General features: G+C 39.2%; 1 protein-coding gene across 1 annotated transcript in view; it reads right to left on the reverse strand.

Moving 5' to 3' along the window:
* Window positions 1-27509, reverse strand: part of dab1a (DAB adaptor protein 1a) — a 270399-nt gene that overhangs the window by 121904 nt on the left and 120986 nt on the right. The window contains exons 5-6 of the mRNA XM_044128726.1: window positions 8326-8469; window positions 6831-6904 (exon numbers count right to left, since the gene is read on the reverse strand). The gene's annotated coding sequence lies outside the window, so the exon portion shown is untranslated. The remainder of the gene's footprint in view (window positions 1-6830; window positions 6905-8325; window positions 8470-27509) is intronic.

Here is a 27509-nt window from a genome sequence, read left to right on the forward strand (position 1 = left end):
GATTCGTCTCTCTTTCCTTTCCTTTGGGAGTCTTGATGAACTGTTGAACCTTGCACCTTTATTCTCCCTTTTTGCTGCATAGACAAGAATATATTTTCCAATTTTAATAAGGTTAACTGGATTTCGAAGTTGTTCCATCATAAGCTCAAGTAATTTGAGGTAAAAATTAACAATACATCCAGCTTATGAGGCAATAAACAAGGGAAAACTGTAACAACATTATTGGGAAAACTACAAATCCCCAGGTTTTCTTTTAACAGACTGAAAATTTCACAAATCACAAACTGATTGTAAAAAAAAAAAAAATGCAGCACAAATTCACCCCAGGCTGAAAAACCAACATTATGAATGTGTATTATGAACAAAATGCGATAATATGGCAATAAAATATGATCCATTGGATATTAAGATATTCTATCAGAATCATCATTAATTTCTTCACCATTCGGCATTCAGTAACTCCTCCGTTGGATTGGCTCACACGGACTGATCCTCCTGTACCAATGAGCCCTGTTGTCTTTTTCTCTTCTTGAACCAGTTTTGACAGATCCTGGCTGCAGAGTGAGTTCAGTCCTCAAAAACTGCAGTTTAAAATATGCAGAGACCCAAACATTTAGCCATCCCGATCTGGCCCAAATTAGATTAGTCAAATTCTTACTCCTGTCTCTCTTTCCTGCTTCTAGCAGATCCATGCAGGACAAAATCTCCACTTGCCACCTATTACAACCCACCTATTCACAAGTGCCATGATGAAGAGGGCGGTATATTCACGTGTCAGTGTTACGCCTTATGATGTGAATATTATGCTTGCCTGAAGCTAAGGTGGTCTAGATGTCAGAACAACATTTCAAATGCTCCTTTTTTGTGTTTTCACAAAGATTTCATGACTCAAATGGTTCTTTGAAGAATCCATGTTCTATGTATTGTTGCTGGTAACAATCAAATGCAGTCAAAACAATTTTATAGCACTGAAAAAGAAATACAGCCCAGTCTATAGTTCTAGGGCACCAAACCCAAATCTTGCCTGTGGCACCAAATTATATAGAGCTGTTGTGGCACTGGTTGTCTTGAGCTTTTGACTTAAAAGGTAATATCTTTCTGTTCTTTTTGTAATTTATTGATTTGTTTGTGGGTTTATTCCACTTTTGAAGTATTTGGCAACTTACCTGCAATACACAAACGTTTTAGAGAACTCACTTTGGAGAAACTGAGAAATTCACATTGATTTGACTGGGAGCACATGCAGAGGCTTTCAGTGTAAAATTGCAAGAGCTGATGCTACTACAGGTTGGAACAGTTTGTCTTCATAGCTCAAACCTAGTTTGCCATTGCCTCTTTCTACATCAGAGGAGGTACTGACAGCTATGTCACAGTTTTCATCAACCCACCCAAATGGAGAGCTTCACCACTACAAACCAGTACATCCCTCACATCAAATGCTGCTCCAATCCGTCTATCAATCTCCTGCTCCCTCATTTGTGAACAAGAACCTAAAATAATTAAACTCCTCCACTTACGGAGACCATGTTCTCATGTCTGGAGGTGCTGACTGTTATCCTGGACATTTTATACTCGGCTGTGAACTGCGCAGGGAAAGTTGGAGATAAAAGATCACAGAATCCATCTTGAAAAGTCAGCGCTCGACTCCAGTCCTGAAGAGCAACCATCCTGCAGCTGTGGAACCTTTCAGTTTATTAGGCCACGTTTAAGCTCCGACTATTTGGTAGTTTAGCCTTACTTGCATCAGCAGGAACAACTCTGCTGGTATCAGTTTGCTGCACAACTGGGTAGTCAGAGTCTAGTAAGATGCTATGTAACCAGATGAACTGATACGAGCCTCATGACTGTTTGTCAGAGGCAGAGCTGCATCCAGCGCTTCAAAAATGTAAGTGTTAAATACTCATATTTACCAAGCATGGCCTCCTTTTAATAATTTAACAGTGAAACGTAACACAATACTAGATACAGACTGTTTTCAATTGTTGTCATTAAGCCTAATTTGTCATACAGTCAATTTCTACTCCATAGTAATTCCTCTTTTTTAATCTTTGTTCATCCATATAAGTTATACATTCTGTGAAAATTTTAAATAAAAGTGCAGATTAATTCCAGTCCCAAATAATTCTGGAGGTACAAACCAGGGTCCATACACCTCTTACACCTCTCACCTGCCAAGATGTGTACAATTTTGTAGCTTAGTTGAACTACAGTTACACTAGATAAACAGTTCTGACTACGGCCTCTAGGGGTGCAATAATATGCTGGTTTACCAACTGTGCTCAGAAAAGAATAATAATAAAAAAACAAAAGATCAAAGAAATTTTATCACCAGAATATCAGGGCTGATCTGTATCACTGCTGTCCTCGAGAGATAAATGATTTACTCTTGGAAAAGTGCAGATGTTTCTCCACTGTATGTCTTTGCAGCAAGGTTTATTGTTGTTTTTCTATTATATGCTTGGCGCCTCTCTCTGATTTGGACTATTATTGTCTCTGTCAGGAAGTACGGCCAACTAAAATGGTCACCAAAATCTGGGCTACAACGTAAACGCAACAGAATCCTTGTGACCCAAGACGCCTGAGGTGAGAAAATGTACAAGCCTTATGATTTGACTGTTCACATTGTGGACTGTTTTGAACTCCTGAGAATCATAGTGATTTCTGACCCTAAAAAGGAACAAATTTGTGGTAAAATAAGCCGCATTGTGTCGGGTTCTTTACAAGGAGTCTTCTTGGCAGCAAACACACACTGAGCACGGACTGGTTTGAACTTCAGATAATGTTTCTAAATATTGTTTCAAGGTGCAGATAAATAATGAGCACTTCCTAAATAATCAAAACAAGTCTAGAGAGACATACTTCAGGTTATTGCTATTTGATTACAACAACGGTGATTATAAGGACATGTTTACTCAAGTTAATAATGATAAAAAAGCTTGAACAAAAAATACCCCAAGCCTCTGATCATCACAATTTGTAGACCCAGTAAGTGGTAGTTAATGACAACCAAATGAATACAGAATTAGTGAGACTATGGAGCAGGCAACTAATGCAACATTTATGAGTTGATTAAACTGTGTACGTAGTCTGAGAGGAGCTATGAGAGGGATGCAATTGGCCAGTGGGCCGTCATTTATTTATTCATGCCCGAGGCCATACATCTCTCTCTGTAAATTATTTAGACCTTTTCATTGTGTGACTGTGCATGTCTGAGAGTGTGTTGTGAGTGTATTACTGAGGTTATGTGTATAGAGCCAAGGCAAAGATGGTTTTAGAGGGGTCACTGGCCACAAAACAACATTATGACATTGCCACTTTGTGCTCAATGTTTGTGTGTGAGTGTCTGTGTGCGTGTGTGGGTGGGTGTGTATGTATGTGTGTGTGTGCACGTATAAATCCATCAGTGTAGAGTTTTCCATTTAGTAAAAAGGGTCCTATGGGGATTTTGTGGACAAAAAGGCTAAACTGATCCAGAGATGAGAAAAAAAAAAAATCAGATGTCGAGATTGAAGGAGGAAGACAATGAAAAAATAAAAATAAAAATAAAAATTATGCTTAAGAACACAACAAAGCAGGGAACATATTGTTTATTTTCTTTCATTTATTATTAGCACTAACACCCCCTCCTTCCTGTGGGAGGTAAGCATGTCTGACGGAAATGCATGTCATTTCATTAGGTGTGTTTTGTAAAGTCTCACTGTGGGAGTCCCGAGAGGTTAACATGTGAAACAGCCATGCTAATCGCTATGTTAAATTGTGTTTCTGAACACAGGTTGGTCATTTCCCAGAACACAGCCGTGGCCCGTGAGCTGCTAAAGCCCCAGGCCTCTGAAAGACAAGCTTAGAAGGCAGTTTAGAAAGTGAAGAAGGGAAACATGATAGGATGAGGGAGAGGATGGCAAGAAGGGATGGATAAAAGGCATGACAGCATTCTTCATATTAACTCCCATCTGTCTGGCCACATTCAATCCCCGGACAGTGTTTATCTGACATGAAAACGACAGCTCTAACTCAAAATACACACATTGCATGGTGCACACCTTGAATCATTTTGTCAGCTGTCAGCCGGAGAACCTCTTTCTCCTCTATAATAGATTTTTATGTTATTGTTCTTGTGGCAGTGAAACATGATGATCAGTTTTAATAGAGTTTGTGAACAAAGCTAACTTCCCCTCTAATAATTTTCTTTAACCTCACAGCGATATTGAGTCGAAACACGGCCTTCGCCATTTGTTTCAGTGAGTCTTGGGATTTTGTGAGGAAAAGCAATTAAAAAGCTCCTAACAGGAAAAAAGAAATAATCAAAAATAAAAACTTTACTAAAACTTTTTTTAAAAAAAAGGAATGTTATTAGAATGATGTGGGGAAGTATTTTAAGAACATAGTTATGGTACAGCAAAGCGGGACAGATTTTAATGCTCTAGTACGACTGTAAAAGTTTAGTGAAGTGCTAAAAAAGCAAAACAAAAAAGTTGCAAAAAGAGCAGTGGACTGGAGTTAAAGACCTCTTCTCTAGATTTTCTAATTTACATGCACTAACCATGCTAATTGCAAATATAATGGCAATTGAACAACATTGCTATTGACAGGTTAAGCTTTAGAAAAACCAAAGATCAGAAGTAGGCCACATTTCTCTAATCAGTGGGTGTCTAAGAACTAGAAGCAATATTTTTAGATTCTAGGTATTTATGTGAGCGTCTAATCTATACATTTTACTTCTTATGGCTGATTAAAATGAATAAAGAAAGAACTGTTGAAGGAAATGCAACACAAACTTCACCTTTCAACAGATAATCATCTCCTCTCTTTATATATATGACAATATTTATGAATAGTACCTGCACCTCTTGCTTATCAGGTCTATTTTACACATCTGCTCTTGGATTTGAAACACTCCCCACACCAGAAAAAAGGTCCCATCTCAACGAGGAACATGCATGGAAACCCCCGAAAGTACATCTTCCACCCTCTTCACTCTGTCCTGTTTTCCTTATCCAATGTTTCATTTTTCTCCCTTCACCTTCCCTGACATCTGTGCCTGGATCAGCAACCTTCCATGTGCTCTCCCTTTTTTCTTATTTCCTGTTTCCTCTCTGCATTCTGCAGATAGGCTGATATGAAAGTTTGCACACACGGTGCAACACCTGACAGAACCATAGCTCTGCCTATACAGTATGTGCTGCCATCATGTTGATAGAGCAGTTTGAAGTTCTTCCTTGCACAAACCAGATTCCTCCAGAGTTGAGAAAGGGCTTAAAATATAAATATATATATATATATATATATATATATATATGTATATATATTAAAAAAAAGAAGAGTAAACGATTTGCCTCACTGAGTTAGAGCTGATATTTATTTATGCCGAAGCACTGCCAAAGGGATTCAGGGAAAGCTGCGTCACTGCACTTACAAAGTGATAACATAAACACACAAATGTTAAGGAAAGGGGCAAAGTGGCTTCGTTTGGCTACTGTTTAGCCTAGCAGTTAGCCCAGTGCAGAGGTAAAAGCTGCTTCTCTGGGAATGCTAATGACGGTAAAGAAAACAAAGCCTGGTTAATGAGAGTCTTGAGATAAAAGAGCAGAGGCCAGGACGCCCATGTACACACACACACACGAACAGCTCATACTCCTCTCCGTCGACACTAATTAGACAGGGAGGACTTTATGTGGAGGAAGAGCCAGCTAACCGTCCACATCAATACCGCAGTGTGCAGCCCCGTCTCGGCCACTGGCCTTGAAAACACAAAGGGAGCGCGGGATTGAGAGGGCAGGAACAGAAAGGCAAATTAGAAGAGGGCAGGCAGGAATAAGTCTGCAGAAATGGAAATTAATGTAAGCTAATTGTGATGCAATCCTTACTGTAGCAATGTGAGCTCTGACCCTATTGACCCAAGGGTCAGCTTGCACATATCTGACCTCCAGCACCTACACATGATGGAGGTATACATGTGACTCATGCTGAGCATCTATTTCATATTTCTGATATGTAAATGACTAGCCTAAAAATGATTAGGGTGATGGGAAGGAGACTTTCCAACCACAAAAGACTCATCACCACAACTAAATAGTCAAACATACAAAAAGCTGGTCAGTAATTATAGGAAGGGTTTGATTAGGGACCAACAAAGACTTTTCCTCTGATTAATAAGTAATCATTCTCTATATCATGTTTAATAAGGTAAAAAAAAAAAAAGATTATCTTCAAAGCTGATCCTTTTATATTGTTTTGTTGACTTAAGAGATATGTGCATCAATTTATATCTGAAACAAACTAATAAAAACTAAATTGTTTTCAATCTAACTTTGGATTTATCTGAAACTAACAACAGTTGTTTTAGTATTACAATGCTGATGATGAAGAAAGCAAATTGTTTGTTGCTTTACCTGGACCATAATATGAACTCAGAAAGATCTACCAGTTTGAGTGAGTCAGTTTTACTTTGCAACACAAACACATTCCTTTTGCATAATTTGCACACCAGCCGTCAGAGCTCCAGTGTGTAGCTCACATGTAGGCTACTACTGCATGTTTGTAGTCCACATGTATGTAAAAAACTCAAAATCAATTTTGAGCCGATTACATGAGCTCAAAATTGTTCGTGAGACTCAAGACTGAGACAATAAGTCTTTGGACACACTCCAGGAACACAAACAGGTACTATAAAAGAAACAAATTAACTTTGCTTTTCCATGAGTTGCATTGTTTTTATTTTAGGTGAGTCATTCCATGTCTGTCAGACATATCCTCTGTGCTACCACCAGCCCCACTTCTCTTCCACCTCCCTCAAGTCCGTCTGCTTTTGACAATCTCCCCACCAGACTCACCTCCTCCCCGAGTCTGAACTGATATGACTGCCACTCCTCTTCCACGAGCCCGAGGCGATGCCTGAACTTAAGCTCTGTTGGAATGAAAAGGGAAAAGTGTCCACCAACATCAGCCTCTGCGTGTAGAGCAGTGTAAACTTAATAAGCATCAAGGAATAGATTTAAGAGGCGACTACATCTCCATCTTACTCTTCCACACTTGGTATCCATCTATCAAAAGCTCCATCTCTGATTTTCTCTCTCTCTTCCAGTTCCTCCCCTTCCTTTCCAATTAAAGTTGTGGTGTGTGTGTTTTTTTTTTTTTTGTCGTTTCACTCCTCTCTTTTATATTTCTCAGAATTGTGCACTCTTGCTCATTCTCCATTTTTCATCCTCTCTTGTACAATCAATCAGTTCTGAATTACTCATTTATTCCTTCTTTCAGTGCTGTATTTTCTCTGCCACCGAAGACTCCGGTAATTTTCTTTCCTCCCTCTCACTCCCTCTCACTATACACTGCCTGATAGGATCAGATGCTATTTGTCTATCAGGGGCCACAGGGATATTTAATAAAGGGACTGTAATACCTCTGTGTGCACGTGTGCATGTGTGTGTGTGCATCCATGCGTGTGTCAGGGTGCACCCTTTTGACCAGGCAGAAGAATATCCCGGCATGTTCCACCTTGATGAGGAAATTAATAGGTCCGATATGGAGGCTGATGAAAAGTCATCTCGACAACGACATTTAATGTTGCAGTTAATTTTCTATTTAGCGACAGTAACCCTAACCAACTCTAATTGATTAGGTGATCAAAAGTAATTGGAATTAGGCCGCAGCTATGGATTCATTTGTCTTTTATGAATACTAATTGACCCGCGATTGCCCCTGTACCGATGCCTTCCTCTGAAACTCTCACCGGACATTTGAGGCGTCGAGCATTCTTCGCATATACGCTCAATCTTCTGAATGTATGTGGGTGGCTGTGCATTGTGTCTGTGCCTTTGCCTGTGCTTGGGTGCGAGTGATTAAGTATTCACGTCTCAGCTGCCATGCGCCCCAGGTCTTGGTGAGGAAGCCAAACAATTCCTCTTGACATCCATTTTGTGCGACTTTCTATGAGCAAACATGTACGAGTTGTGCATGCTGAGCAGTCGGAGCGCGCACATTTGTGAATCGAACTGCAGAGGAGAGCAGCAGTACAAACGGAATAAATATGGGACAGATTTGAATAATCTAAACACTCATTTCCTCAATTTATGGGTGCCATTTATAGCACTGAGTAAAAAACAGAACTAAAGGAAAATCTTCCTTTCTGATCCTCCTACTCTGTCTTCTAGACTCGACCGTGTAAAGTTCAATGTCTTTCAAGCACACGCAAATGTAGGAGCAAAAGCAAAACACAAATGGTCCCACACAGGTGAAAAATTTGATGCGAACAAGAAACGTCTACTTTTGGAAAGGAAATGCATAAAGGAAAGAGGGGCAACGCCTCTGTGTTGCTTACTCACTTCTTACCGTTTTTCAAGTCACAGCCTTGGAGGACCAGCGTGACTCTCCACTGGTACCAGATTGTCCATCTTGGTTGTGTTAATCCATCCTTCCTACTTTGTGAATTCCTAGCATTAACTCTTCGCTTCTTTGCGTCCCACAAATCCGAATCTGGAACATGAAGGGAAGTTGCATTGGGAATGCCAGCATTTTTTTTTTACAGAGCTCAAATATTCCTTTTTAACAAAGCATATAATAAAAATATAATAATATATTGTGACAAAGAGATAATGGTGGCCATTCTTTTATTTGTTCATTTATTTTTTTTAGCATTTTTTTTTCTTTTACAAAAATAAGCCTGACATGTACAATTTAAATTGATACGCCTGCAAAATTCTCCAAAGAACATGTTCTGTCAGCCCATATAGAAACAGGCTCTACAGGATTAAAAGAAAACAACTACCACCATTTGACCTCATTACCCAATTCCTTTCTCTGGCAATGTGTTCATAGCAGAAACATAAAAGTACCTAAGCAAACAAGCACTACCGGCAGTCTGTAGGAGCTAAGGATGTCATGGCAACGGCACTGCAAAAAGGTGTGATTGGGTCAAGAAAATGGCATGCATGAAGATGTTTGCAGAGAAGATGTGTAAATATGTAGCACACAGTGTGAACCTGCAGCTGACAAGAGCACTGTAGGGCCACACACACACAAACACACACACAGTTCATCTTTCAGGATAATGTTTAAGGTTTCAAAATCTTTGCATCATAAATGACAAATAAACAAACATACACCGACAGAGCAAAGCAAACATTAATTAGTTACTGTTCTAATGACGAGCAGGTTTAGATGGTCGTGAAAAATGCACAGATATTTAATTAAAAATATGCAAATATGTAGACAGTTGGGAGGTTATCAAACTCAGCTTAACATTCCAAAAATCATTTCCAACTACATTTCAATCCTTGCATTTTATTTTTTTCCTGCTAGCTTCACTGAGTCAGAGGAGAGAGGGGTCTGAAATTAGACATCCAGCATCCAGTTGGTCTTTGACTAAATTGCTGTAGCTTAATTCACACAAAACACCCTCAGCCTAATGAGAAAATGATCATTTGGATAAATGCTCAACGTAAAGGCATTTGTGTCCCGCAGGTTATTTCAAGTGAATGAAACTAATCTGCAGTAAATAATCTAGAGTGTATGGGCGCAGAGAGAGAATGCACCGAATGGCTTGAGGCCAGAGTGACATGACAATCTGATCATATCGCAGGCCTCTCCGTCTCTGCAGTTCCCCAGAGTCCAATTAGAGAAGAAAGAAAATCAAAGTGGTCAGTGCAGGGAAAAATATTGATCAAAATGACCCTGTGTGTGTAACATATATATGTAACATGTCAGGTTATGTGCCAGGCCAACACATTAAGTAACACATTTGTTGACCCAGAAATCGCTGACAATCCCACAGTGACTTCAACGTTGAAGCTGTAAGCTGGTTTGCTGGATGAGGGGGGGGGAGGCAAACCGTCAATGACACAAGCACAAACCATAATATTTTTGATTGATTCATTTGTCTGTTTTCATTTTTGGGGGGAGGGGAATTTACTCGGAAAGGACACATATGGTTTCGATAGCTCAAGAGTAATGAGGTTAAAATCCATGCAAATTAGTTTCAGTTATTATAAATTCAGATGAAAGAAATTTTGTGTTTCAAATGCCCCAGTATAACCCTAATTAATCATTTATGATTCACATCTGCATATTCAAATTAGCTGAGATTCACAGGAAATATGGAAGGAGATGGAAGATCTAAAGGGGTGGGGGGGTGAAAGCTGCAAGAAGAAAAACAGAAGAATCAGAGGTTTTTTTTAAAAAAAAAATGGGCAGCTATTAGTGTAATTTCTAAAAACAATGTTTTCTTTTCTTTCCTTTGTGTTGTCCTGATCCCCTGACTGCATGCAAACAGTATCGCTGCTAGCGGTTAGCCTGTGACCGCACAGTGCCATCTGCATTAGCACTTTGGTCTCATGGTTACTTGGGGAAGAAAATAAAATAAAAAAAGGCTTTGTGTTGTCAGAGCCGAAGCACCAAAGTCTTTATGGGCACCACTGACAGATTCCAACCTCTGCCCTATTAGTGAACAGGGAAACTCTGGGCTTTCTTCTCTCTGTCTCTGTGTGTGCCTCATGTGAGCGCCTTGATTAGGACTTCAGGGAACCAGAAGACAGAGAGCATGGCAACAGGCGGAGACAAAATAAAAATGCCAAGGGAGAAAAGAAAGGAGATAGGGAGAAGAAAGAGGAAATACCAGAAGGAGGAGGAAGCAAATGTTACAAGTTTAAGTTTTAAATTTTAATATGACGTTTTAATTCGTGGCATAAATAGATGGATTCGGAGAAGAGGCAGAGATGGTGAACTATCAGACCATAAGCAGGAGTGCAGACGTCACAAAGACAGAAAAGTGTCGCTGAAACAAACTCATTTTATTAATCTTCATTCATTTGAAGGACATTAAATACTGTTTCATCAAAATCAGTGATTTACACCTCATGTTGATCCTCTCCCACTTTAGAGCCCAGACGCATGAAAGTCTGTGGTCTTCAGACTAAAGCTGTTGTACACAAATTCCTTTCAGCACAATTATGAAGTGTGAATAGCTACATCCATAGATATCTTTATAATCATCATTGAGATAGAAAAAAAAATAAAAAATCGAGAGAAAATTATAGACGTTCAAAATGCTTTTCAGATAAAGGTGAGTTTATGTCTGCATTTATGTGCCATTTATGTGTGTTCAGCCCCCGTTATTATGATGCCCCCAATTAAATTCAGAATCACTAGAATAGAATCCAGCTGTTCTGTTCTGTTTCAGGCCGTGGTGAATTAAGCCGATTCTGATCTTACCAAGAAATGCATTAAAGCCGGTACAAAAATGCCCCAAAAGACTTTCAGCTTCAATACTGCTGATCACAAATGTCACACTGTTCAAAAAAAAAATAAGGAGATCCATGTATCCCTTCCTCTTCTCCATTACACACTACTTGGTTTTCACAAAAAAACACAATATTTGTAAATAGTACAAAAGGCATAGATACTTTTTATTTTTATTTTTTTACATTGCACACAAATTAACCCTAAAATTTTATTTTATTTTTTTAAAAAGGACACGTTAAAGCTCAGAAAAGATTGCATAGAAACAAGCAAAAGGATGAAAAGCAGAAGTTATCTGAACCAGCAGTGCTGATAGGAGCGCAAGGCCTGGCTGAGGACGAGCTGGGTCTGATGAACAGGACAGGCTGGGTGTCAGTGTGAGCCTGTAATTGAGGGCGCGAGCTTTTCCCATGGACTCCCCATGTTCTCTGACAGCTATAAAACAGCACAGGCTCTACATGCAGACCTACAGTCTGTGGTCCTGGACATCTGACCATGAGCTGGTTTACAGGGTGAGTTGAATTTGAGCCAAGAACGATTGGACCAAAGGAATAAGTCAGTCAGGCTTCTGTACACAAAGAAATGATGTATAATTCAGGACTGATCTAATACACGACAAGAAGCACATCTACACTAATTATGTTATTATAGGATATTTCAAACATGCATTTCCTTAGAGTGAAATATAAAAAAATAAATAAATAAATTTAAAAAAAAGAAATCCTCCACTATTAATTTTGATCCATAGCAGAGTTGTATGTGGGTAACACGTGGCTCTCCTGGGAGTCTGGGCCTGTGATCCTGCAGTGTTGCTGGATAAAAAGGAGCTCATATCTGTTGGTGCATCAAATCAACCACAACCACATCAATAAAGCAATAAAGAGAATTTAGGTTGAACGTTTTCGCAGTACATAGGATATCAAATGCCCTAACTTCTACCTTCCTTTCGATCATGTTTACATGACTTACAAAACCTGAAGGGACGAAACCTCAATTTTTTTGCTTTTTTGTCCCTCATGTTTTGACTACTATAGAAATTAAGGTATGAGATTTATGTTTGGTGTATTTTATTTAGCTGTCAGTAGATAAATAACAGTTTTTAAATAACATGTTGGATACAATAACCAACATGTACATCTGCACAAACACAATGCTACTAAACAGCTTACAGTGCATACACTCACAAAGGACATGGAGGTTGTTAGGTTTGTGCCTCAGTGGATCCATTTGAGCTGTTCGTTTTTCAGGATGGAGTGATTGTGAAACAATTCGCAAAAGTCAAAACACCAGAGAGATGGGTGAACATGTTTGCATTTTTGTGAATTTCTTGGGCCAATTTAAAGGCTGAGACACAACCAGGCCAAATCTACAAACTTTCCACAGAGGTTTTAGGAAAGACCATTTGTTGAAGCCTAATTTGTCCATAGCCTATAAGTTTCGATGTGTTTTCAGGTTCATTTGTCCTGTTTACACGCTTAACTGAATCGAAGTCTCAACTATCTGAGCCAAATATGAAAAGAGGAAAGGAAATTGGCTGGGATGTCTAAGAACCACCTAGGGTAAAGTCTACCACAACCTGAAAGGAACACTAACGTCACTCTCCACAGTAAGACTTGGTTTGGACTTAGAAAGCGCTGACCAATGAAAAAACACCCAAAACTGACAACGTCATTTTCAACTTAAGTTTGCAAGTGCCGCATTGTCAAGCTGAATGTCTTCTGAAGAGAAGAAGCTTCATAGTCAGAGAAGCTTACAAGTTACAAGAAAAATGTCTGGAGGGGCCAAAATGACGCTTTCAAACTCAAAACAGCCACACCGACTGCTAGAATATGCATGTTAATGTCAGCTTCATGGTGTGGTGCTGTGGAAGAGTGGGTGCAAATAAGAAGGAAGCCTCACTTCAAATTCATCAACTCGTAAATAAAGGATTGAAAAATGAAGGATTGATGCGTGCACACAACTGGGTGTCCCAACAGTTGCTTCATCTGTTCAGAAGCACAAATCAAACCCGGTTTTGGAATGGATGGAGCAGATAAACATTGGGCTTAACTCAATTAAAATATTCAAGAACTATGTTTACAAAGTTGGGTAAGTGCCAATAAACACTCAGTTTTAAATTAATTTGACTTATGCTGTCAAACAGCCTGGTCACATTCTCGATTACAATTACGCCTGAACCATGCTGACGTGGTGTCTGATGTGATTTTTCTTCAACTTGCTGACAGACGTGAGAATTATTTCGACTCAGTCAGGAATGAAGAACCAAAATTTACGTTTCCACAAACTACTCCTATTTTAGAAATTAATTGAAGACAAATTGTTCCACCCTGGAAAAGACAGTTCAAGAAGATTAGTAAAACATAAAAATTAATAAGACGGCATGTACAACCTTTCGATGACACGATAGCTGAATTGGCCATTGATGCTATTCACCGGGAGAGCTCAGAGCAAATCCTCTGCAGGGTAGATCACACAAGCCTCAAAGACCTCTCACAATTGACACAGTTGCCCACAAATGTGACCTGCCAGTAATTCACTGTACTGCTGCCAAGGAGGCTTTCAGTGGGAGGAGCAGAGAGGTCAGCTGTGGACATAACCAGAGACGTGCTCCACTGGTCCAAATAGATGAGCTGCTGTCGCTCTAATTGGTAGCAGAGCAGGAACGAAAACTCAATACGCCACACTCATATTATCTCCAGCTTTAAGGACAATAGGAGCTGGAGGACCACAGCAGAAAAGCAGACAAGAATTAATGATGGCCATTATGGCTGCCAGAAATCACAAACTGTTAATTTTTGCACCAGGTTTTTACAAGAAGGGCAATTATGGGCCGACTTCACCAAGCTGCATCTTCTGGCATGTAATATTTCTGCTCTCAGTATAACATCTGACACCAAATTTCAATTTTAGATGTAAGCCCCCACCTCTAATCTGCTTTGACTCTAGCTTTAGGCTATTTGGCAAAAGCATTTAGCCTCGTTTGGTTTAACGCCTTAAATTAGCTCACATCGTGCCGCTCTCAGCCTGACCTGCTTAATGTATCTTGACACAAGCAATTCTCTAACAAGAGTCGGAGTGTGTGCAGACATGGGCTGTTTGATTCCTCTGCGCTTCCCTACTCCAACAGGAGAGTTCAAAGTCTTATATTTTGTTGAGGATGTAAAAGGGAGTGGGAGAACCCAGATAAGGAAGATAGAAAAAAGAACAAAGTGACTTCTTTATGCTGAGGGTGAAGGCATTTAAAGTATATTCGGTAAAGAGGTGATGTTAATTGCCACCGATTTCTCGTCCTCTCCCTCACTCAGGTTTTTTTTCTTGCCGTACGGCGTCTGGCAAACCAATTTGCACAGACAGCACGATCAAATTTCCGTATGCAATCACATAATATGCAGCAGAGCAGGAAAGACTGAGCTCTGAGTGAAGATAGCAGCTAGGAATAAGCAAAATCTCATCACGTGCTTCCTTCTCTTCACCTGGAAGCAAATCCGATTCAAGAGCTACGAGATGAGCAATGAAGAAATCCGTATCTATTCACATTTGTGGACATATTTTTAGATAATATGTAAAAGAACAGCGCATAGGGAGAGGTTCCTTATCCTCATGGTGGAAAGGACACAGATTTTTCACAAGTGCACGCACGATATTCACCCACTCTGACAGCCTAGTTGGTGAGAATGACGTTTCAGAGAAGAGGAATGAATAAACTCCATCTGACATGGTGATAAGGCCTGACCTTTCAGTATGAGAGGAGGAAAATGTAGATGCAGGACTCGCTGTTGTAGGAGTGGCTGGGTGACACATACACAGGGAAAATACGGATGACCTTATATGCATCCGTTTCTGTCCGTGCGTTATTGTGTTTTTAAGCACAATTGTGTTTGTCCCCATGCACTGAGGTATGATGCATCTGTGCTTGTCAAATAAGGCCTAAAGTATGAGACATATACAACGTATGGTGTGGAATAATGGGACCAAGACAGAGACTGACAGGTTTGGCTGCCACGGCCAGACAATGTCTACTACTGTTCCTAGTACTTCCAAATAGTAAATGGTGGGATGTGTAGCATGAAACTTTGAAAGCAGGCAAAAAAAAAAAAAAACCCACACATTTAAATGACTACACTGATACATTGCATTAGGAAATGCAATTATTGTGTTGTTTTCTCATGTGAAAAGATGATCAAGGGCGTGCTGTGGTGGCGTAGGGGATAGCGCGACCCACATTTGGCGGCCTTCAGTCCTTGAGGCGGCCGTCGCGAGTTCGATTCCCGGACCCGGCCGACGTTTGCCGCATGTCTTTTCCCCTGTCCTTCCCCCTTCCTGTCAGCTTTCTACTTTCAAATAAGGGACACTAGAGCCCACAAAAGACCCCCTGGAGGGGGAAATAAAAAGATGATCAAGATAAGAATTTTGACTCTGATTCATGTCGTCATATTGGCTAAGATTAACGTCAGCTTGGTGGTGTGGACTCCTGTCGGTCAGCAGGTAAACAAGAAAGCTCATTATTTGGTTATTTAAGGCCCAGTGTGGGGAGAAGTTTAGTTCTCCTCTTTTCCTGTGTATTTTCTCTTTATTTGCTAATTGTATCTCATCTTAACTGTATAATTGCTTAGTTTTTTTTATATATTATAATATGCAACATGTGCGAGTGGAGTTGTTGTAGAAGGTGATGGCTGGCCACCCACCTTAACGCCACAGTAGTCAGTATCACAGTGGAAACCTCGGACTGAAAACAGGCATAAGTGGAAGATAAAACACTTGAGGTGTGACAGAAAAGCTGCGTCTGTTTTTGACTGTGGGGAGTAAGAGGACGGTGCTAATCCGGTTCCAAAATGAACCTATTGAAAAACGTGATAGGCTTCCATTTATCTGAGCCTCCTCCTGCTCTCTGACCACACATCTTCAGCTGGAATGTTCTTTTTTATTATTATTATTTGTATTGTTTTCAAAATAAATTCCATAAAAAAAAAAAAATTATGATGAAATTTTAAGTCTCTATGACCCATCCTTGGGTTGCACTAATGTGTTTGGCTGGCCGTGACAAAACCGGGAACAAGTCTCCCTGGGGGCGTTTTGAGTTATTTACAGATTCTGAAAGTGTGGATTCTCAGCATTCTTAGAAACAACTGGAGTGAGTTATGCCTGCTACTGCAGTGCAGGGTGCAGCATGAGAAGATGCTGTAAGTAACTAATGCTGCAGCATCACCACTTTACATACTCTAGCATAAACAATTTGATCTCTGTTTAAGGGCTGAGCTATAATCACAATTTTTGGAAGGTTCCTCTCAGTGCATGCATCCAATTTGAGTGAAAGGTGGCGTGTGTTATCTGTGCCAAATTACAAAACTTCAAACTTGAATGTGCAGGGAATGTTAGCATGTATCCCCTAGCGCCAGGCTCAATGCTTCAACTATAAACCTAGCTACAAGCAAATTGCCTCTGATTTCTTAAATATGTGGAGAAAACAAATCTGTGGTATGATCATCTCAATTTAGTGATGCTGCCTAGACAGCACATGTGGGCTTGGGCAATGAAACAGAAGAATTCAAGCTATGCATTTCGGATGTCACAGCGATGATCTGGAAATAATCCATGCTAAATCAAATCAGGATTATGATAAACCAGAGCTTCAACCTGGCATTGTGTTAAAATTCATCCATGTTAATAAGGTGAATGTTGTGTGAGCATAAAGAATGAGAAAGAATGTAGATGTATAGCACCCAGCAAGGCCAAGCCTGCAAGTTTTACCTGTTAGTTTGTGTTTGACAAAATCAACCAATATTTAAAAGCCTATTTCTAGAACATGAAGAACTTCATACTGGAAACGTGTTTATAGTTCAAAATTCGTAAAGGCTGTGGTAAAAGTACAAAAAGTAGTGATAAAAACCACCAGAACCACTTCAGTTTGAATCTGTATGAACTTAACCTTGCACACGACTAAAGAGTGACTTTCCAAGACACTGATTTTGAGTATCACCAAACGGAGAAAAGAGCAGATACTTACACAACCACTGAAATCCAATATTTACCAAAAAGTAGCATTTCCAGCCTGTTCAGCTCTTCTCTCCTTCCTTCTCCGTTTCTCACCCTGTCATTTCCCTTCTTCTCCTCTCTCTGCTCATCGGTCCCTCCGGCTGGAAGAGACGTAACAACTAGTGACAGAAGTTAAGTGATTCCCAAACCCGCCATTCGCACAAAAACCCGTCAGCGAAATGCTGTCTCACATATGGATGCTCATATCCGCACACACATGGACACACAAATCAGGATTAGGAGACTCCCAGGCGCTTTGTAATGTTCGATCTACCAGAGCACATGGTGCTTCTCTGCCTGTAGAAGTATGAATATATTTATACTGTTTGAACATCTCTCAGTTACACTTTGAGACAATTTCTTCAGGAAATGATACAGTGAATATCCAGTGTTTTGTTTCGCTTCACCTTTCTAACTCTGATGGGGTTTCCCTGCCTGCTGCTCTCTGTGAGCCAAAGTACCTGTCCCACTTGCCAGAATTGAGGTATGGGAGGGAACGACTGTACGGCTCGACTCTGGCCCATAATTATCATGGATGTCAAATCAATGTGGGTATCTTGACGATGAAAGTGTTTTGTCAGGGTTCGGTATAATTTGACAAATGAATTTTAATAACTCGTACTTTTACCTTTTTGTCATCTCTAACCAATCTGCGCCATTTTCTCTCACTTCTGACATCAATAAGGTTTTTGCATTTACACAGTTCATGCGCACTAGGGTTTTAATACATTTATTTTTTATATACATCATCAAGAAGTTCTCAATCTGTCTGCATAAATTTGTGATGTATAGTTACTGCATGCATTTCCGGGCATTTTAGGACTTTATAACAGATATTTTTAAGTCCACATTTTATATTTAAAATACAAGAAGCAATTGCCATGGAACAGAGTGACAATTTGTTCCGTGACAAATCTCAGTGCCTTGTTTGTTGGGTGCTCAAAGACAAAGCACCCAATGCTACGACTTACTGAACCACCACCTTACTTATAAAGGCATTTTTGATATCAAAAGATATTTTGCTTCTTCTTATTTATCCTGCTCCTGCCACTGCGCAAATGCTTTTACTGCTGCCTCAGGTGGATGTTTAGCTTCTGCTCCTTCCCAATTCTTCCCTCATAGTCACTGCTAAATTTCCATAGCTTTAAATGCAAGAAAGGGCGTCACAATTTTTTAAATAAAATCTCATAAAAAAACAAAAAACAATAAAAAAGCCAACCACATCCTCATATTGGAGCAAACGTGGGTTATGACAGACATATAGGCCTGTTACAAACATATGGTATCTCTATGTACTGTGATATCCACTGACCACCAACCTTACACACACAATGTTACATGCATAAAAAATATTAATTTTTATCAAACTGTTGAAATACCATTTTCTGAGCAACAGACACCTTTTTGTCCGTGCACTGCTAACCTGCCAGGAAATACAACATAGAGCTGTTCTCTCTGCAGTTCAACCCCACTAACTAAAGTTAACAGCAACTTGAAGGTTTGTCCATTAATTATTTAATACCTACCTTGGAGAAATCTATGTGCAAGGACTGTGCAACACATGTAACCCGTGCATAACAAGAACACACCCAACATGATTCTTCTTCTACAGAGACCCCAGGAGGTATTGATCAACAGCACAACAAAGAGATTCAGGGGAAAAAAAGAGAAACGTCTGCTCATTTTTTTCAGTTTCCTGGTGAAAAGTCATAAGATGGAAGTAAGTTCCAGAGCTGTAAATATTAATGGAGGATGCAAGATTTCTCTGAGTATTCAAACTACTGTAAGATATTACCTCACATGGTACTTCCTTGACTTTATGAAGAGATGCAATCAAGAGTTGTCAATAAGCTGTCAGACACACCAAACAAAGTCTACAGATAGAAGTAGCAATCTTGAACCCCCTTTAGATCATCTTTTTTGCTCAATGATCTATACGTATGTATGTGCTTAACACTTCATGATCAATTCAAAAGTCCAGATAGATTTGTAGGGTTTGTAACCCTAATGATGCCCCTAACCCAGGGGAAATATTACTGACAAACACAGGCCTTCTGTCTGTGCCCTCTTCCACATCTGCACGTTAGTTTGTAAAGTGGACGTTTGGCCGCTGAAGGCCTTTTTTGTTCTTTAAATCCTTCCTTCACAGACGCCATCTTTTGGTCACTGTTAGTAAGGTCTTCAATTTAGATCAAGGATCTGTCTGTGTCTTTATTGACACCCCACTGAATCTTCCAACTCACAGCAGGTGACTTTTTCACACTCTAGTACTTAACTTTTTAGTCCCACGTGTCTCAAGATCCTTTAAGAAATGATTAAGACTACTTCAAACCTCAGCAGGTGATGGCACATTGCACAATTTCTTTCTTGTGTATCTCAACAGTTCTTTCTGACTTTATCTGTCAGAACAGTAGAAAAAGGGCAGATTTACATTAACAATGAATATCCGCAGCAAGATCTCAGTTTTTGCTCTTATGCTGCACAACCTCTGTGCTCATAATGAACAAGTGGGAGAGCTGGGAGCTATTAATCAGACGTAAGGCTAATCCAAGCATGCAAAGGTTATTCATCAATTAAAAGGGCATACTGAGTTATAGCAGTTTAAGAGCTTTGGTAATTTTTTTAAATTTTTTTTAGCAAAACCCCTGACCTTTTTGAACCAATAACACTTGATGTAAGAATTTTTGCTAAGAAAAATAAAGCTGAATATCTGAACTCCTTTGGCAAGCCAGTGGTATTTAATGGTGATGTTAATAAGCAGCGTTTTTAGAAAGTCATTTAGAAATTTAAATTTGACGTATTGGACTAAAAAGTACCCCTTTAGATTCAGAAATCCAAATTTCTAAATCTACTAAACCTCGAATGCTCCCCATTAGAGGTTTATCTCACTAAAGGTTTTAAGGTTTTTGTGAAAGGTTGCAGGATTTTAAGTGAGTCTCAACTGAGATAGAAGTACTGAGCTAGTTGTGTCAACAGAGGAATAAAATAAATATGAGTAAATATGGATAAAACGCAACACGTGACTGTTTTTTAGCCCAGTGTGCATCGGCAGTCAACTGTTCTCCATCTATCTGCATTTATTTCTATCCGATGCGTCAGACAGCAGACACACAGTTGTGCTAGTGTGTGTCAATCTCATGTCAGACCCCTGCTGTGATCTCTGTGTCTGACTGACAGCTTTCTCTCATAAACGAGGTGCACACAACCCAACACACTTACGCAGACATTTATACACACATGCACTAACCTGTGGTGTTTACTTCAGGGTTGAAAACCGAGCAGACTTAGTTCACTTCAAAATATAGCTTCAAGAATGTGAAACACGTTGTTTTTTTTGGGGGTTTTTTATTCTCGCTCTCTTTCAGAAATTCTCGGCATTAATGTGTCTAATTTGCACCCCGGCACTGGAAGCCGTGTTAAATATAATATCACATAAAGAGAAGAATGGAATGAGAGATGCTGCAAAACACAAGAAGATTCATTTATGCTTTTAACGTATTGTTTTGCGGCTTTCTAAAAAAAAAAAAAAAAAAAACATCATAAGGAAAAAACTTAAACTATGGAGGTTGAATACTACTCCAAGGAAAAGCGTCTACTTTAAAGTGGGTCACAGAATTTACTGAAATTGAATGAACAGTTTGATGCTTGTTATGTTTCACTATTGAGACTTCAACTCAGCAAGCCAAGAGAGACAAAAATACAAATGAAAAGATGTTCGCAATTACAGAGAGGCACATCTGTCACTGGTTAAGAGTGAGAACAAGAAAGAAAAGTGGAGTAGACATTGGACCCTGAGCTCAGTTACTTGCACAAGAACCTGTGTGTGTATTTACATCACACTCTTCATTCAAATTTTCTAACATTAACAACATTAATACATTTCTATTTTACAAAGAAAAAACAAATAAGTTTATCTGCAAGAGTAACTTTAAAAAAAATTACTAATGTATGCATTTTCTATGTAAAGACATAAGCTAATGTATGTTTTTCTCCCCCTGTTATTTATTTATTTATATTTTTTTAACAAATTTTACTGAATCCATCAACATACGATCTCACACAGAGAAAGAAATAGCAGTTGCATATATGGCAAGCAGCAACCTCTCGAATTCATGAATGGCGGTAATTGTGTATCGAAGCTAAGAGACTGACGAGGGTTTGAGTGGCAGAAACGAGTGCGGTGGAAAGGTCGTTTAGCTCGTTATGATGAGCAGGTTAACGCCACTTTGTATGTGGCTGCCATGATTGGACCATTGAGCTGCAGGCTTCTTGATTCCCCTATTGTTTCTGATGTAAAGTTGCAGTAAGCTGAGGGGTTTTGACACTTTTGTACAACACACCAAATGAGGGCGGGCGTGTGTGTGTATGTGTGTATGTGTGTTTGCACACTTTGACAAGTGCCGGATGTTGTGAAGAAGACTCATTCCTGTTTGACGCCTACATCTCCCGCCAAACAGGTTTGCTTTTTAAATGTCAGACGATGGTGGGAGAGCGAGGTAGCCCACTGACGAGAGTGTGATTGTTTTTCTAGAAAAATGGAATGAAAGGAGAGAAAGGGAGCGTGTAAGGAAAGATGAAGACTGCTTTCCATTATTAAACTGGCTCATTCTCCTGACAGAGGAAATAGTGAGGCTCTCTCACGATGCTGATCGATGCCTCTTCTCTGGGAAGACGGCCAGCACAATAAGCTCTCTGTCTCTCCATCCATTTCCTCCTTTCTCTCTGTCTTCTGCTCGTTTTTTATCTGCCGGTTTGTCATTTGATTTCTACCATATAACGTTTTCTTAGATAATTGATTTTCACTGCACAAGTCCTACGCAATGAACAAATTATCGTGAAAGTTCTTATATTTACAATCCTAGCCAAATTGAATCCAGAGTTCTGTTCAAAGCAAGTGATAAAAGGAAAATACGATGTGGAGTTTTGTAATTTGAATAGTGTGTGTGTGCGCGTGCGTGTGCGTGTGTGTGTGTGTGTTTGGGTAACTCTGTGTCATTTTTATGGCAGTGGCTGCCCAGAGCCCAAAGGGAGAGGCTGAATATACATCCGTTAAGGTCACAGCAATAAAACCAGAGAAAGCTCTTGTAAAATATGATTTGAGTGAAACATGTTTATTACTCTCCTCGCAGTAACTTACTGTGAGCTCTGCGGTTTAATTGAAATTGCTAAGCATGTCTGTTTCAACAACATTACACCTCCCTCTGTTTAATGTGCTTCAGCACAAAGATGTACCGATGAATAAAACTTGATTATATTGTAAATTAGAAGCAATCCATTATTCCTCACTGATAAAAAAATAAAAAAATAAAAACTGTTCTGCTGACGTTAAGCTACTCAAATCATTAAAAAGCCCTTTTGTGTTTTTTGTTCCATGTTATCATTACTGAGGCTCTTCACAGTAATTAGGTACATGTTTACCAGCAGACAAAAAAGAGGCTATTGACAAAAAGGCACCTCAAAGGGGATAACTAATACACTGCTTAAGTGACAGGCCGGCAGCCGATCATAATGTGTCACAGAAAACACGAGGTGAGGAAAGAAAGCAAAGCTGTTCTTTATTAAGCAGTGATCGAAATCCTTTTGATCGCTTAAAAATTGATCACTTCTTCCACAGAACAGTGAGGCATGTTGGGAAGATCAGTGTTGCCTTAAAAACAGTCCAAGCCATTCAAAAGATTATAGGAGGGAAATAAAAAAAATTATATAAACATTTAGGAAGTAATCCAATGTAGTAGTGAGAGAAAGCTTTTTATTATTATAATATTTTACATTTATGCAAATAAATTTGGGTTTTCATTGGTTTTAGATCCAATCACAAAGTGGATGAACAGTAAAGTTAAGTTTGAATGGTTTCTAAATTACAACAAAAGATGCAACGTAATTGGTGTTCTGCTGATTCTAAGTTTTTATTGAATACAAACAAGAGAAAATCATTTTCAGTGTGTTTACTGGCCAACTCTATAATTGCTGGTTACTCAATTTGATTGAAATTGAAAAAAAAAAAAAAAAAAAAACTTTATTTATCCCACAGTGAAAATAAGTGTCATAACTAATATCACTTTAGCTTAACAGTAATCCTTCCTGTGAGCAGGGAGGCTCTCTGGTAGCAGTCAATCTTGCAACAAATCTGAAGAAGCCTCTGACTGAAGACACTGTTGCTGGCTGTTATGCTAACAGCTAACAGCTCAATATCTGAGCAGCAGAGACCATATTTCACAGCTTCAAGTCGTGGATAACAATTAGTTGTCGCCAAGCAATGCTTATCCACCTCATTTGCTTTTTCTCAGGCTAGTCACATCAGGACCAGATAGTATAGTACACTAAATAAAAATGTTCTGTGATATATTATATATTTATTTTTGTTTGTTTGCAAAACAGAAAGTATCTTAAAGCATTGTTTGGCACTGTAACCAGAATCATTTTATTTAATGATCAACTCCACATGAAGCACCATAGACATTTTTATAGGAGATTAAACTATAATTTAGGCATATATAGCTGTGTGTCAACCACACCTTCACACTTATCCACTTTTCTCATTTAATGCTCTACCACACATTCATAAGAATTAAAATTCACAGATGATATCAAAAACATCTAGAATAGTTTTTCTTTGACAGCATAAAACATGCAACCTGGTCACAGATTTTGACTCTCTGTCTAAGATGAACTCTGTGTAGAGAAAACTTGGTGGTGCTTTTATACAAAGCTCATATTTGGCTTCCCAAGTGCTTAAGAACATCTTCATGCAAGTATCTCGATGCTGTGGCGAAGTTTGTTTAGTGACAATGGCTTTCAAAGAGACTGCTGAGCTCATCAGGTTATTGATCTTATTGACATGCTGGTTCTCTCGTGCAGTTGAGCCTGAGGGCTTGAAGGTCACATGCATCTACTATATGTTCCCAACTTTTGTTTTTTTACACATGAAGATTTCCCCAGAGTAAATGAATTTATTTTTTCAATTTATGCTGAAATGTCTCTGCTGATTAATGACTTTTGAATAGAGTTTATTATAAATGGAGAACCCTCATCCATCATCTGTCTAAAATTTAGATACTTCCTTTACACCCAAATCATTGGCAGTCTCACCTCTTTCACTCTTACCTTTTAATTAATACTTTTCAAGACAAGTTATAATCAAAAAGATTAAGTTTATTCACTATGATGTATTTAATTCCCTCCTTCTTTAAGAAGGTGCACCAAAATGTACAAATATTCAGATTAGAGTTGCATGATATTTGGAAAAGACGACTTTACATGATTACTTTTCAACACATGAGCCACATTTTCCTTACATCTCTCTCTTTTCCATCATCAAAACGTTCCCACCATTGTCTTTGAACTTCCTTATATTAGTTGTGAAGATCTATGTCGGTTGTGGGCATGAAGACCAAAGAAAGTCAATTCATGTTGCCAAAGTATATTAAAATTGGCTTCAATCCATGACTGCAAATCAAAGCTGTAAAAAATAATAATAATTGGTGACCAGAAATAAGGGACAACATTTTTGAGCAGTGCAAATAAATCCAAAGGAATGTAATCATACAAACTCAGTAACAAAGTTGAATGTTTCCTACAAGGATGTTCTAAAAAGAGTCTTGCGGACTGAATAGAGGAGAGTGTGTGTAAGACGATTATACTTTCAGTTAGATGAAAAAAGAAAGAACAGAGAGTTGGTTACAATCCTTTGATTTGATCAGTGGAGATGCGCAGTGTGACACAAACTTACTGATCATGTGCTGCTGTGTTTGTATCTAATAGGCCATTCTGTCTGCTGTAAAGAATTCATGAGACAAAGCTCAGAGCAGACGGGCCATCGCTCAATGTCAGACATTCAGACACTGTGTGTGTCAACACTGGCACACACAGAGCTTCTCCAAACTCCACACTGCAGGCTGACAAAGCCAAATCGCAGCAAGTGGAAACGCCATCAAGGCCCAGGAGACTCCTCAGCATAAAACAAATACCGTCTTAGGGATACAAGCAGCTTTCCGTAAGAACTGGTGTGCGAGGCCAGCCTTCCCAAGTGGTCAGAGCAAAAAAGAAAAGCAGTACTCTCGCCGACTGAGCTCCCTGTGATATGGAGGTGTTGACAGGTAGCGATCCGGTGGGACGCGTGTGGTTTGCACATACGCAGGCTCTCGGAGATGTACAGGACATGACGTGACAGACTACGAATCCTGGCGACAATGTGGGATCCTGAGCACATCAATAATGCAGCACCTCTGACAACCAGAGGAATAAAACTCCCAACCTTGTCTTACTCCATCGTACTTTTCTCACATTTTGTTCACCACATGTTGCAAAGTCTTTAGCTCAATCACCTACCCTCCCATCCATCTCAACTCACTTTGTTCTCGCAAATGTAAAAGTATATATTGTGTGGATCTAAGAGTGGGCAAAAAGGAAAGCATAGAGCCTGATGTTACAACATGAACCGTCTTTATAGGGACACAAAGATTCATGCGTGACCATACGTTTTCTGAAACTGCTGGTTTGGAGTCATTCAGTTAGAATGGAAAACAAACAGGCACACACACTGAGAGAAATGCCATAACCAAAGAGCAACGGCTCATGGTGGCACAGCCGTTATCTGTTTGGTTGACAGATGAGAGCAGCTGGAGACGCTGGAGTCTGTACATGCAGGCGCAGAGCACAGAGCCGGAGGCTTTCTAGGTTTGGATGTCAGCGCAGTGGCTGTCACCAAGTGCCACACCATTATACTGACACACACATCTGTATTGTCTAATTAACTCTGTGTGCGTTTCTATGCTTTTCTCCTGCTTTGAATGTTCCACTGTCCATTTGTGGTGCCGGTTCTGTTTGTATGCATTAAAGGAAAAAATCTTGTTTAATAATACACCAGCTCTGGGTTGCACTCTGATATAGAATTTTTTTTTCTTGCTAAAATGAAGCACAGAGTGGGGCTACATTGTTCATTCCATAAAGGTTTATATGGAGGTTGGTGTGACAGAAAACATTGGAAAGACGAATAGTGAACATTTAATAAAATCTGACATACATTCAGAGGTACCTATTTCAGTTTCAGCTGATCAATCACCAAAATAAACAATAGTTTAACTCACTCTAAACTAAACAACAACCATTGGACTTCAATGTGATTTTAAGGCTTTTTATAAGAAAGAGGTGCCTTTGTGGCAACATGGAGGTACTGAGTGGACTCAAGAACCGTGGGAAAGTGTAAAAAGTTGAGCAAATAAAAAAAAAACTAGCTGTCAACGTTAAGCGTGTGAAGATCAGAAAGCAGGTGGTTATTTTGTGACAAAGAAAAAAAAAAAAAGAAAACCCTGCCACCTTTACAAAGAACAGGACAGGAATTTTAGAAAAGGTTATTTGAAGTAGAAGCTTAAGAATATTCAGGCATCATTTCTCAACATATATCAGAGAAATTATTTTAATTTATGAAGTAAATTTTATAAGCAATTTTTTGAGTTTAGTATAATGTTAAGTAATAATAGAATAGATTTTGATTGCTATATCTAGAAGTTAAGCTCTTATTTGTGTCAGTAAAATACAAAATAAAAACATATACAGATGCACAAATAAGCACTACATAAGCTGGATGAAATAAAAGCAAGACTATTGAACATATTAATAATTTTCCTGTATGTGAGAGGGTGTGAAGTGAAATATTTTCCCTCTTTAATGTCCTGTGCCACTAGCCTAACAGTTGCTGGGAACAAAACAGTTCTAGAAATGAATCCTGTGAGTGCTGATGCTCACAGGTATGTGGAGTCTCAGGTGTTCACGCACCAGATGGTGGACATTTACCTTATGCAGATGACCCTCTCAGCAGCTGTGATGAACTGCTGCAGCCAGGGTGGTGTTACCAAATCACGCCGTAATGCTGCTGGTAAGGGGTGTTTTGTAAGCTCAGGTGAGGGGCTGATCTTATACTATGATATATTTAAGTTTCTATCAAATGCATCATTCCAAGTTCTTTAGTTTATTCAATGTTTGTTTCCCTCTTTTTCAACAATTTTGAATTCGCTGTGCTAGCAATTCAAGACAACTACAACCAGATGGGTAAAAAATAGTTGCAAGTTAAAACAAACAAGTCTGCTAAACTTGATGTTGGGTTTTTTTCATCTCTGCATTCAGGATGTTAAGATTAACCGAATACTGCTAATATACCTACACATGCAGGGCTAGATCAAGAGTATACAAAGCCTTAAGCAAAATTTGATTTAAGGCCTATTTTCTTGTTTTAAACATCACCGCCACTA

Source organism: Gambusia affinis, linkage group LG10 (genome assembly GCF_019740435.1).
Source record: "Gambusia affinis linkage group LG10, SWU_Gaff_1.0, whole genome shotgun sequence".
NCBI lineage: Eukaryota > Metazoa > Chordata > Actinopteri > Cyprinodontiformes > Poeciliidae > Gambusia > Gambusia affinis.